We start from the raw sequence: 10,296 nt of genomic DNA on the forward strand, positions 1-10,296 counted from the left end.
TCTCCTTTCATTCGTGTCCACTTCTTGTTTAGCAAAAAATTGCACAAAAAACTGCATTTGTTATTCTGGACTTACAGTTGTTTTTGCGCTTTATAGGAACTCTGAACTTTAAAAAAAAAAAAAAAATTATCCCCCCCCATTTTTCATAACTAGTCAGATGCTACACAGCAGCAGCAGGTTAGCATTATCAGGGTGGGAAAGCCCACTGTATTTGGGCTCTCCCAGCCTAATAATACCAGCCTGTGACTGCCCAAGTATCCGGCCATGACTACAGATGGTCGGGTTACTGGATCGTACCCGACTCTTTCCGGTACTCCGGTTGGCGGTGGGTACCAGGTAATTATGGGGGGGTTAGTGTTAGCCTCTGCAGCGGCTAACACTAAGCCCCACCTTAGTAATGGATGCTGTCAATCATCCCGCAGCCATTACTAAGGCGGTAGTAATGAAGTTTAAGGGTATGTGCGCACACAAACTCAAAAACGGCTGAAAATACAGAGCTGTTTTCAGAGAAAGGCCCTGTTCACACATATTTTTTTGACAAGTTTTTTTTTTTACGCGGAAACCGCGTCGGAAAATGAGCTAAAAAATTTCCGAAAATGCCTCCCATTGATTTCAATGGGAGGCAGACGCGTTTTTTTTACCGCGAGCGGTATAAAAACCATCGCAGTAAAAAGAAGCAACATGTCCTATCTTCGGGCTTTTACGCCTCTGACCTCCCATTGACATCAATGGTAGGCAGAGAAAGCGTATTTCGTGGCGTGGCTCGAAATACGCGGCAATCGACGTGCAGGCAGATTCCAAACGGAATTTTGAGGCAGAGTTTTCTGCCTGCAAAAAACTCTGCGTGAACTGCGTTTTTGAAGCTGAAAATGAAGCTTCTTTTTAGGGTATGTTCACACTCAGTGGTTTCAGACGTAATTTGGGCCGTTTACACCTCAAATTATGCCTGAAAAAACTGTGCCATTACGCCTCCAAACATCTGCCCATTGCTTGCAATGGGATTTACAGTGTTTGGTTCCCACGAGGCTTAATTTTACGCGTCACTGTCAAATTACGGCGCGTAAAAAGAAGCCCACCTAAAAGAAGTGCAGGACACTTCTTGGGACGTTTTTGGAGCTGTTTTTCATTGACTCCATTGAAAAACAGCTCCAATAACGGCCGTAAAATACGAGCGAAAAATGTGAGTTGTTACAATAACGTCTGAAAATCAGGAGCTGTTTTCGCTTGAAAACAGCTCCGTATTTTCAGACGTTTTTGAGTTTGCATGTGAACATACCCTAATTTGGAGCTTCTTTTGAGGCTTCTTTTCAGGTGTTTTTTGAGGTGTTTTTTGAGGTGTTTTTCATAGTGTTCAATGGAAAATTAGCTCCAAAAAACGCCTCAAGAAGTGACATGCTACTTCTTTTTACGGAGCGTCTTTTTACGCTCCGTTTTTTTAAAACAGAGGCGTAAAAAGACGCCCCGCATGAACTAAACACTGTTTTTCCCATTGATTTCAATGGGCAGATGTTTGTAGGCGTTCAGCTTTCGTTTTTTCAGGCGTTTTTCGAGGCGTAAATGCCCCAAAATACGCCTGAAAACACTGCATGTGAACATAACCTAAAAGAAAATATAAAGACATAGAAGAAATATTTTATTTAAAAAAAACAAAAAACACACAACCCCCATTAACCATTTTATGGAAAATATAAAAAGCCGTCATCGAAGTAGTCCTTGAGTCCGAAGTAGTCCAACAACCGAACCTGTAAAAAAACACAAACACAAAAAACAACAATAACACAGTTGGTAGGCTTAGATACAGGGCCCATGTGTGATACTGTATGTTAGTCAGTTGCGACCCCTGTAGGTACACCACGGAGTGTGGCAGTCGCCCGGGGAACCTGGGGCACCCGGCCAAATATCCGGGGCTTTGGGCCTGGAGGCATGATGCTAGCAACGCCCCTGGACCAGGATCAGAGATAAAGACACAAGGCATAAAGGAGACCCCAGGTAGTTGGCGGGCGCAATATACAATTTACAAAAAGAGGGCGGGGGGGGGGGGATTGCCTGCAGGCAACCAAGCCCAATTTCCCAACTACCAGAATTGGTTATGAAAACCAATAACCAATTCTGGTAGTTGGGAAATCAGGATCAGAGATAACACCAATCCCGGATTTTTAACCACTTAGATGCTGTGGTCAACAGTGACCGCAGCATCTAAGTTGTTAGACAGAGGGGGTGGCCCCCTCCATCAGCTCATTGACCTCCCGCGATGTGATCATGGGGTGCTGATAATTGTTATGGTAGCCCTGGGAGGCAGGGCTCAATAGGATAAAGGTAAATACAAGGGCAGACACAGTATACGGGGCCCCTTGCTCTCCAATTTGTTATATTGCAATGTACAATTTTTTTTTACAAATATTAAAAGTTAAAAAACAAAACAACAAACCCTTTTTCTTATGTTTCCCCTAAAGTAAAGTAAAAAATAAAGAAGTAAACATACTGTAACTAGTATCACCACATCTGTAAAAGTCCAAACTATTAAAATATTCTAATGACCAGCGGGTTATGGACCTACTGGGCTACTCTACCAGTGAGAGTAGCGGCTGCCAGCGGATAATAGGACACGGCAGGTAGCAGGTCACAGGCAGGTAGCTGGACACCGGTGGACAGCAGGTAGCTGGATACAGGTTGGCAGTGGATTACTGGATGCAGGTTAGTAGTGGATTTCATGGATGCAGGCTGGTAGTGGATTACTGGATGCAGGCTAATAACTGATAGCAATAGCAGATGGGATACAGCCTGATAACGGACAACTGGATACAGACTGACAACTGGTAGCAATAGCAGACAGGATACAGGCTGGTAACGGACAACTGGGTACAGGCTGATAACTAGTAGCAATAACAGACTGAATACAGACTGGTAACGGACAACTGGATACAAGCTGATAACTGGTATCAATAGCAGACAGGCTTAGGTGTACACAGGAACCTTTTCTGGTAAACTTTAGGTTGTTCCAATATTTCTCAGGCAGAGGGTGTCCAGTGAGGCCAACTAATATACTGGTGATTGACAGAGATAGGCTGCAGATGGATTTGGGTGCGCACGTTGGTGCTATAAGACACAGGAAGTAAGCGCGCCTACACTATAGGCAGACCCAGCAACACCAGCTACAGAAGGAAGAGCACATGCAAGGCAGGGAGGAGATCCAGGAACCGTATAGTGTGTACCAAAGGTATCCTGACTCATGTGCTTGCTGGGAGCAGTAGCACGCCAATGAGCGCAGAGCGCCAGCGTCACAAATATCATGTCATTTAACGTGATAAAGACTGTGGGGCAAAAATAAAATTCACAATGTTAGAATTGTTTTTTCTGGTCACCTCGCTTTCCCAAACATTGGAATAAAAGGTAATTAAAATGTTGAATGCACCCTAATATTGTACTAATAAAAGCTACAGCCGGCGGAGTAACTAGGAAAGACTGGGCCCCCCTCCCCTGGGTGTCACACAACCCCCCCTTGTAGATAGTGCCTTTTTTACAGCCCCCCGTAGATAACGCCATACAGCCCCCCTGTAGGTAACGCTATACAGCCCTCCCTGTAGGTAACGCCATACAGCCCCCCTGTAGGTAACGCCATACAGCCCCCCTGTAGGAAATGCCATACAGCCCCCCCTGTAGGTAACGTCATACAGCCCCAAAACCCCAAACAAATCTGACCTATAGTGTGTCCTACAAAAGACATGTATCCCCTATCCACAGGATAGGGGATACATGTGTGATCGCTGGCAGCGATAGGGAGAACGTCCCCCGAATTTCTCCATGACTAACCTCTGACTTCCGGCGTCTGCGCAGCTCAATAAAAATGAAAGGAGTGCTGGTCACGCATGCGCACAAGTGCGACCGGCGCTCCATTCATTTCTACGGAGCTGCAGACACAGACCCCGGAAGTCCGAGGTTTGTGATGGAGAACTTCAGGGGACTTTCAGTCCCCCGTTCTCCCTATCAATGCCAGCGATCACACATGTATCCCCTATCCTGTGGATAGGGGATACATGTCTTTTGTTTAATGGCAGAGCGGGGAGATACCTCCCTGCTCTGCCGTAGTGTTCAGTGGCGTCGCGCTGTGCAGCCATAGCGGCAGCTAGCGGAGCCTCCGGCCATGGTGGGGGCCCGTGCTGGCGGGTGACACGGGCCCCCTCATGCCGCGGGCCCCGTAGCAGCCGCTACGGCTGCTACAGCGGTAGTTACGTGACTGATATGTCTGCTATGACTGATATGTTGGGTATGACTGATATGTTGGATATGACTGCTATGACTGATATGTCGGCTATGACTGATATGTCTGATATGACTGGCATGTCTGATATGTCTAATATGACTGATATGACCTATATGTTTGATATGACTGATATGATATGTCTGATATGACTGGCATGTCTGATATGTCTAATATGACTGATATGACCTATATGTTTGATATGACTGATAGGATATGTCTGATATGACTGATATGTCTGATATGACTGATATGACTGATATGACTGATATGATATGTTTGATATGACTGATATGTCTGATATGTCTGATATGACTGATATGTCTGATATGACTGATATGATATGTTTGATATGACTGATATGTTTGATATGTCTAAAATATGTCTGATATGCCTGATATGACTGATATGATATGTTTGATATGACTGATATGACTGATTTGACTGATATTAATGATATTAATGATATGTCTGATATGACTTATATGTCTGATATGTTTGATATGTTTGATATGACTGATATGTCTGATATGACTGATATGTCTGATATGTTTGATATGTTTGATATGACTGATATGTCTGAGCCTTCTCCATCATGGTGTGACTGCAGGGAAGGCACCAGGGTTATAATCCATAATATGAGGAATGATCAGAGGACAAGATCTAGAATTAAGAGGAGCAATTATACCCCGGGACATGGAGACAAATAGGCTGCGTTCCCATTACAACACTCAGCCCTCCTGCAGATGCATAGAAGAAGCCTGTGGTTATCAGTCCGGTTCAGATGAACTGTGGGGGTCCGGTTGTTGCTCCCCTTTTACATCCCTGTGACAGTGTCCTCATATTGGGGAGATCGCCCCCTGCATGGTTCAGACTCAGGATGAACTTGTTCACTGTTATTTCTGCAAATAACTCGGCCGCACTTCACCTGGAGAGTTGTCTGTAGTAATGGCGACCACTTCACGGCCTGATTGTCGCCTCTCGCTGTGTAATTCTCCCGGACGTATAACCTGTAATCTTCCCAGACACATCGGAGAGTAACAACCAGACATGAACTATCGCTCCATGACTAACCTCTGACTTCCGCCGTCTGCGCAGCTCAATAAAAATGAAAGGAGCGCTGGTCACGCATGCGCACAAGCGCGACCGGCGCTCCATTCATTTCCACGGAGCTGCCGATACAGACCCCGGAAGTCCGAGGTCTCTCATGGAGAACTTCAGGGGACTTTCAGTCCCCCGTTCTCCTTATCGCTGCCAGCGATCACACATGTATCCCCTATAATGTGGATAGGGGATACATGTCTTTTGTTTAATGGCAGAGCGGGGAGATACCTCCCTGCTCTGCCATAGTGTTAAGTGATGTCGCGCTGTAGCAGCCATAGCGGCAGCTAGCAGAGCCTCCGGCCATGGTGGAGGCCCGTGCCGGCGGGCGACACGGGCCCCCTCATGCCACGGGCCTCGTAGCGACCAATACGGCTGCTACAGCTGTAGTTAAGCCACTGGCTACAGCTCGCCCCGCAAAAAACAGGCCAGCACACCGCTCTATCGACGGAAAAATAAAAAATGTATTGGTCTCAGAATAAGGCGGCACAAAAAAAAAGATATTAATTTTGTATCGGCATATTCGCATTGACCCGCAAAATAAAGCTAACATCTCATTTTTACTGCATGGTGAATACAACGGTGAATACTCTCGCAACAAAACCCAAAAAGACAAATAAGTTATCGCTGTTTTTTTCACCATACAGAGATATTTTTTGCAGTTTCCCAGTACATTATATGGTACTTTAAATGGGAACATTAAAAACTGCAATTCATCCTGCCAAAAACAAGCCCTCATACGGTTATGCATACAGAAAAATAAAAGAGTTATGGGTTTTGGAAGGCGGGAAGCAAAAAACCCCATAAAACTGAAGAATGGCTGCGGGGTTAAGGGGTTAAGCAAGACATACAAATAGTGTTAAATGGGTTATTCCATCTCTAAAACTTGATGGCCTATCCTCAGGATAGGCCATCCATATTTGATTGGTCGGGGTCCAACTGCCGATACACCCGCCAATCAGCTGTTTTGAAGAGGCTGCAGCGCTCGTATGAGTGCTGCTCCCCCTTCATTTCCCTTACTGCTCACACTGTGAATCGCCGACACAATTGGAGCGGCGGTTCACAGTATTACAGCCTTCTCACATTCACTTCAATGGGAGAAGGTTGTAATACTGTGAACTACTGTGTCGGCGATTTACAGTGTGAGCAATTGACCGTAATGAAGGGGAAGCAGTGCTCGTACGAGCGATGCGGCCCCTTCAAATAGCTATTCAGCGGGGGTCATCCCTGGTGGTCTAGGGAAATGTAGTGAAAGGGTTCACTATCTGTACTAAAGGCTGCAAGACTTCTTGCGGGACTTCCTCTTGCTACACAATCTGTGACTGTTCAGACACACAGGTAATGTATAATTAGCCAAAAGGCAATCACAGAGCAACTCGGACAATCATAAAGGCTCAGTGATTGGCTAACTAAAATGATGAAGTGTCTGTTTATTCTATGAGAGACCAATGGAGAGTGTGAGCATGGGGATCGAAAAAGAGAAGCAGAATTTTTGGTTTTTCATTATTTCCTCCCCGCATTCCAAAAGGAATAACTTCTCTTTTTCTGTCAACTTAGCTGTTTGTTTTTTGCGGGATAAGTTGTAGTTTTTAATGGCACCATTTAATGTACCACTAGGAAACTCCAAAAAAAGATTGGTGGGGTGAAATGGTAAGAAAAGTGGGCCCCTCCACCCTCTGGACCCTTGTGCAGATAAAAAGGCAAAGTAGGAAACTAAGATATATTAGAAAAGTGATTATTTTTATATTTTATAGTCATTGTTTCCACCTTGTCTAAACATGAACTTCCTGATCAATCTCATTCCATAGCCATAGCTATATATCGTATAATTCTGCAGTGACAAATAAATACACGTAACCATACATTATATTTCTAACTTTACTTCTTTGTATATTTTAGAACAATTTGGAACAGAAACATTACAAAAATTCTTACAGGGATAAAGTCTGATAGAAATTAGTACCTGCCATTTACGTAACTGCTACACATTTCTTATTGCTCCTTTGATATTTCCTGATGGCTATGTTTTAAGAAACAGTTAACTTTACTTGAAATAGTATGAAAGGTTTTAAATCACCGCACATATTAACACAGCAATTATACCTCAACTACCACAAAGAGTAGCATGACAACTGTATCCAGCTGCTAAGAGGTTTTAATCTTTAAAATCTGTGTGATCCTCATGAAGCAATCACAGATGGGCAATGAAGTCACATCCGTATGATCCTGTGATTTTTCAACAGCTGCTGTCATTTTAGAATTGTATTCCTTAAAAATTATGTTGTTTAATTTTTTGGAGTAGTTGATTAATGCATGGCAGAACTAATATGAAATCTAAATGTAATTCTGTTGTCTTCACTATTAAAGAGGTTGTTCAGTCCCTAAAAATTGATGGCCTATCCTCGGGATAAGTCAACAATATCTGATCGGTCGAGGTCCGACTGCCGGGACCCCTGCTGATCAGCTGTCTTGAAGGGACCTTTAAAGGAACACATGGTTTTTGTATGTGTTCCTTACTTTGACATTGTATCATATTTGGGCTTACTGTAATGTGCTGTTACTACATATTTTCTACATTGCAGCATCAAGTGGCTGCTATCTCCTAGCTCAAATTTTTTCAGGCTAGTAATTGAGTCAGCCGTATGTTAATTAGCTCTCCTTACATAGATATCAATGGGCAGGTGCACACAACTAAGCCCCAGGCGGTGAAACTGTAATGCGTCATGGAGCTTGACAGACAGATAAATGAGGCATTTACACATCTTAACATTATCCAACCCCCAACATCGCTGGTATCCTATTAGTATCCTGCAGCGGGGTAGCCATCATAATAAAATAAGGGGATTCAGGTTGGGTATATTTCTTAGGGTATGTTCACATTGTGTTAAGTTGAGGCTGAAAAATTATACGCTCAATCTGCCTCCAAAACCAGCGTGTTTTCCAGGCTGATTTTAGACGCTGATTTTAAAATGCAAGCTGATTTTGATGATGATTTTGACTTGTTTTTTTTAGCACCGTTTTTTTTAAAAACAGCCCACTGGAGGTTTTGACTTTGAACATTAGGCTGGGTTCACACAACCTATTTTCAGACGTAAACGAGGCATATTATGCCTCGTTTTACGTCTGAAAATAGGGCTACAATACGTCGGCAAACATCTGCCCATACATTTGAATGGGTTTGCTGACGTACTGTGCAGACGACCTGTCATTTACGCGTCGTCGTTTGACAGCTGTCAAGCGACGACGCGTAAAAATACAGCCTCGTCAAAAGAAGTGCAGGGCACTTCTTTCAGACGTAATTTGAGCCGTTCTTCATTGAACTCAATGAAGCACAGATCAAAATTTACGGCTGTCAGAGAAGCCTCGCAAAATGCGAGAAGCAGAATTTACGTCTGAAACGAGGCAGCTGTTTTCTCCTGAAAACAGTCTGTCTTTTCAGACGTAAAAGCCTGCTAACGTGTGAACATACCCTTAAACTCTGAGCTGTTTTTGGTGCATTTTACGGAAGGTATTCAGCGCTGTTTTTTCAGCATCCCATTAATTTAAATGGGAATTTTCTAGTAGATTCAGCGCCCAGATAGGTCAGGAGGCTTTTATCTTTTTCAGCGCTGATTTAGATTTTGCGCTGAAAACTCAGCGCCGTATGAACCATGGCACTGATTCCTATTGAAAACAATGGGAGAGGAAAGCTGTGTGAACAAGATCTTAAATGATCAAAATCTGTGGCACTCTGCAAGTTTTCTGGGTGCTTTGGGTAGGGTTCCCACCCCGTCAATATTTAAGAGGTAAACTCAAGCACTCCTAAGGTCAATATGCAAGAATAGATTTATTAAAGTAAGGCAATAACTGTAACCTATACCCATGGTACTAGTTACCTTATTCCACAAGCGTCACTCTCAAGCTATAACTTTTCCCTATTGACCAGCGGCAATAGAGTTTGACAAAGGCCGGATTGTGGCCGAAACATTACAGTTATTGAACAAGATTTTATGCTGACTCCAAAGTGGCTAAATACAGCACTGCTCTATTGATATTAGGGTTGCCACCTGGCCGGTAAACCACCGGCCCAGCCAGAAATACTACTGGGAGGTAGGTGCCGGTATTTAATTTGTATTTGCAATATTAATTCCCGGTCATTTTTAGAAACAGGTCATGGGCAGTTAGTTTTTCTCCTTTGATGCTTTGGTAGGTGGACGCAAGATTTAGAAGCTCAGGAACAGTAAGTGGACTTTAAACTTCTACTCCCCTAATTTGTGCCAGGAGCAAGACCTAACTCCTCCCTGTTCCACTGTCGGAAGAGTAGTCCGGATGCAGGAAGTAGAATGGCTGACCAAGTTGCAGGCTTTTGCTTTTGTTGTTACAGCAGTGAGCATGTGGAGCTAGAAAATACTGGCGCCGTCCTGCAGCTCTACCTTGCCCCCACTTCCTCTTCTCGTTCTTCCTGAGTCCAGCCCCATGTCTCCACTCATGTCCCATCTATTTACTCAGTGCTATATTACTATCTGCTCCCCTCACTCTGCATGTGGTCAGTGGAGGCTCCACTGGTAACTTCCTGGACACATGGAACAGGGACTGTTGTGGACAAATAGACAGCACAGAACTTACAGACAGGGGGTTAGGGACACTTAGCAACAGGGACATTCACACATAATTATAAATAGAGACAACATGGAACAGTTACAGCCAGGAGTCAAAAAGACAGCTCAGAGCAGAGACATGCAGCACATCAGGGGCGTTGCTAGGGTCTTAAAAGATCAGGGGCACAAGCCCCAAGACATATATTTAACCCCTCCCCCTGAAAAAAAATAATATTTTTACATACATATTGGAGATAGCATATCTATAAGACTAAGGCTCCTATAGCTACACCGCTGGATAGAATTGGATGCATTGTCTCAGCAGACAGTATCATACATGATAGGCTTAGATACATGGCC

This window comes from Rhinoderma darwinii, chromosome 1 (genome assembly GCF_050947455.1).
Source record: "Rhinoderma darwinii isolate aRhiDar2 chromosome 1, aRhiDar2.hap1, whole genome shotgun sequence".
NCBI classification, from domain to species: Eukaryota; Metazoa; Chordata; class Amphibia; order Anura; family Rhinodermatidae; genus Rhinoderma; species Rhinoderma darwinii.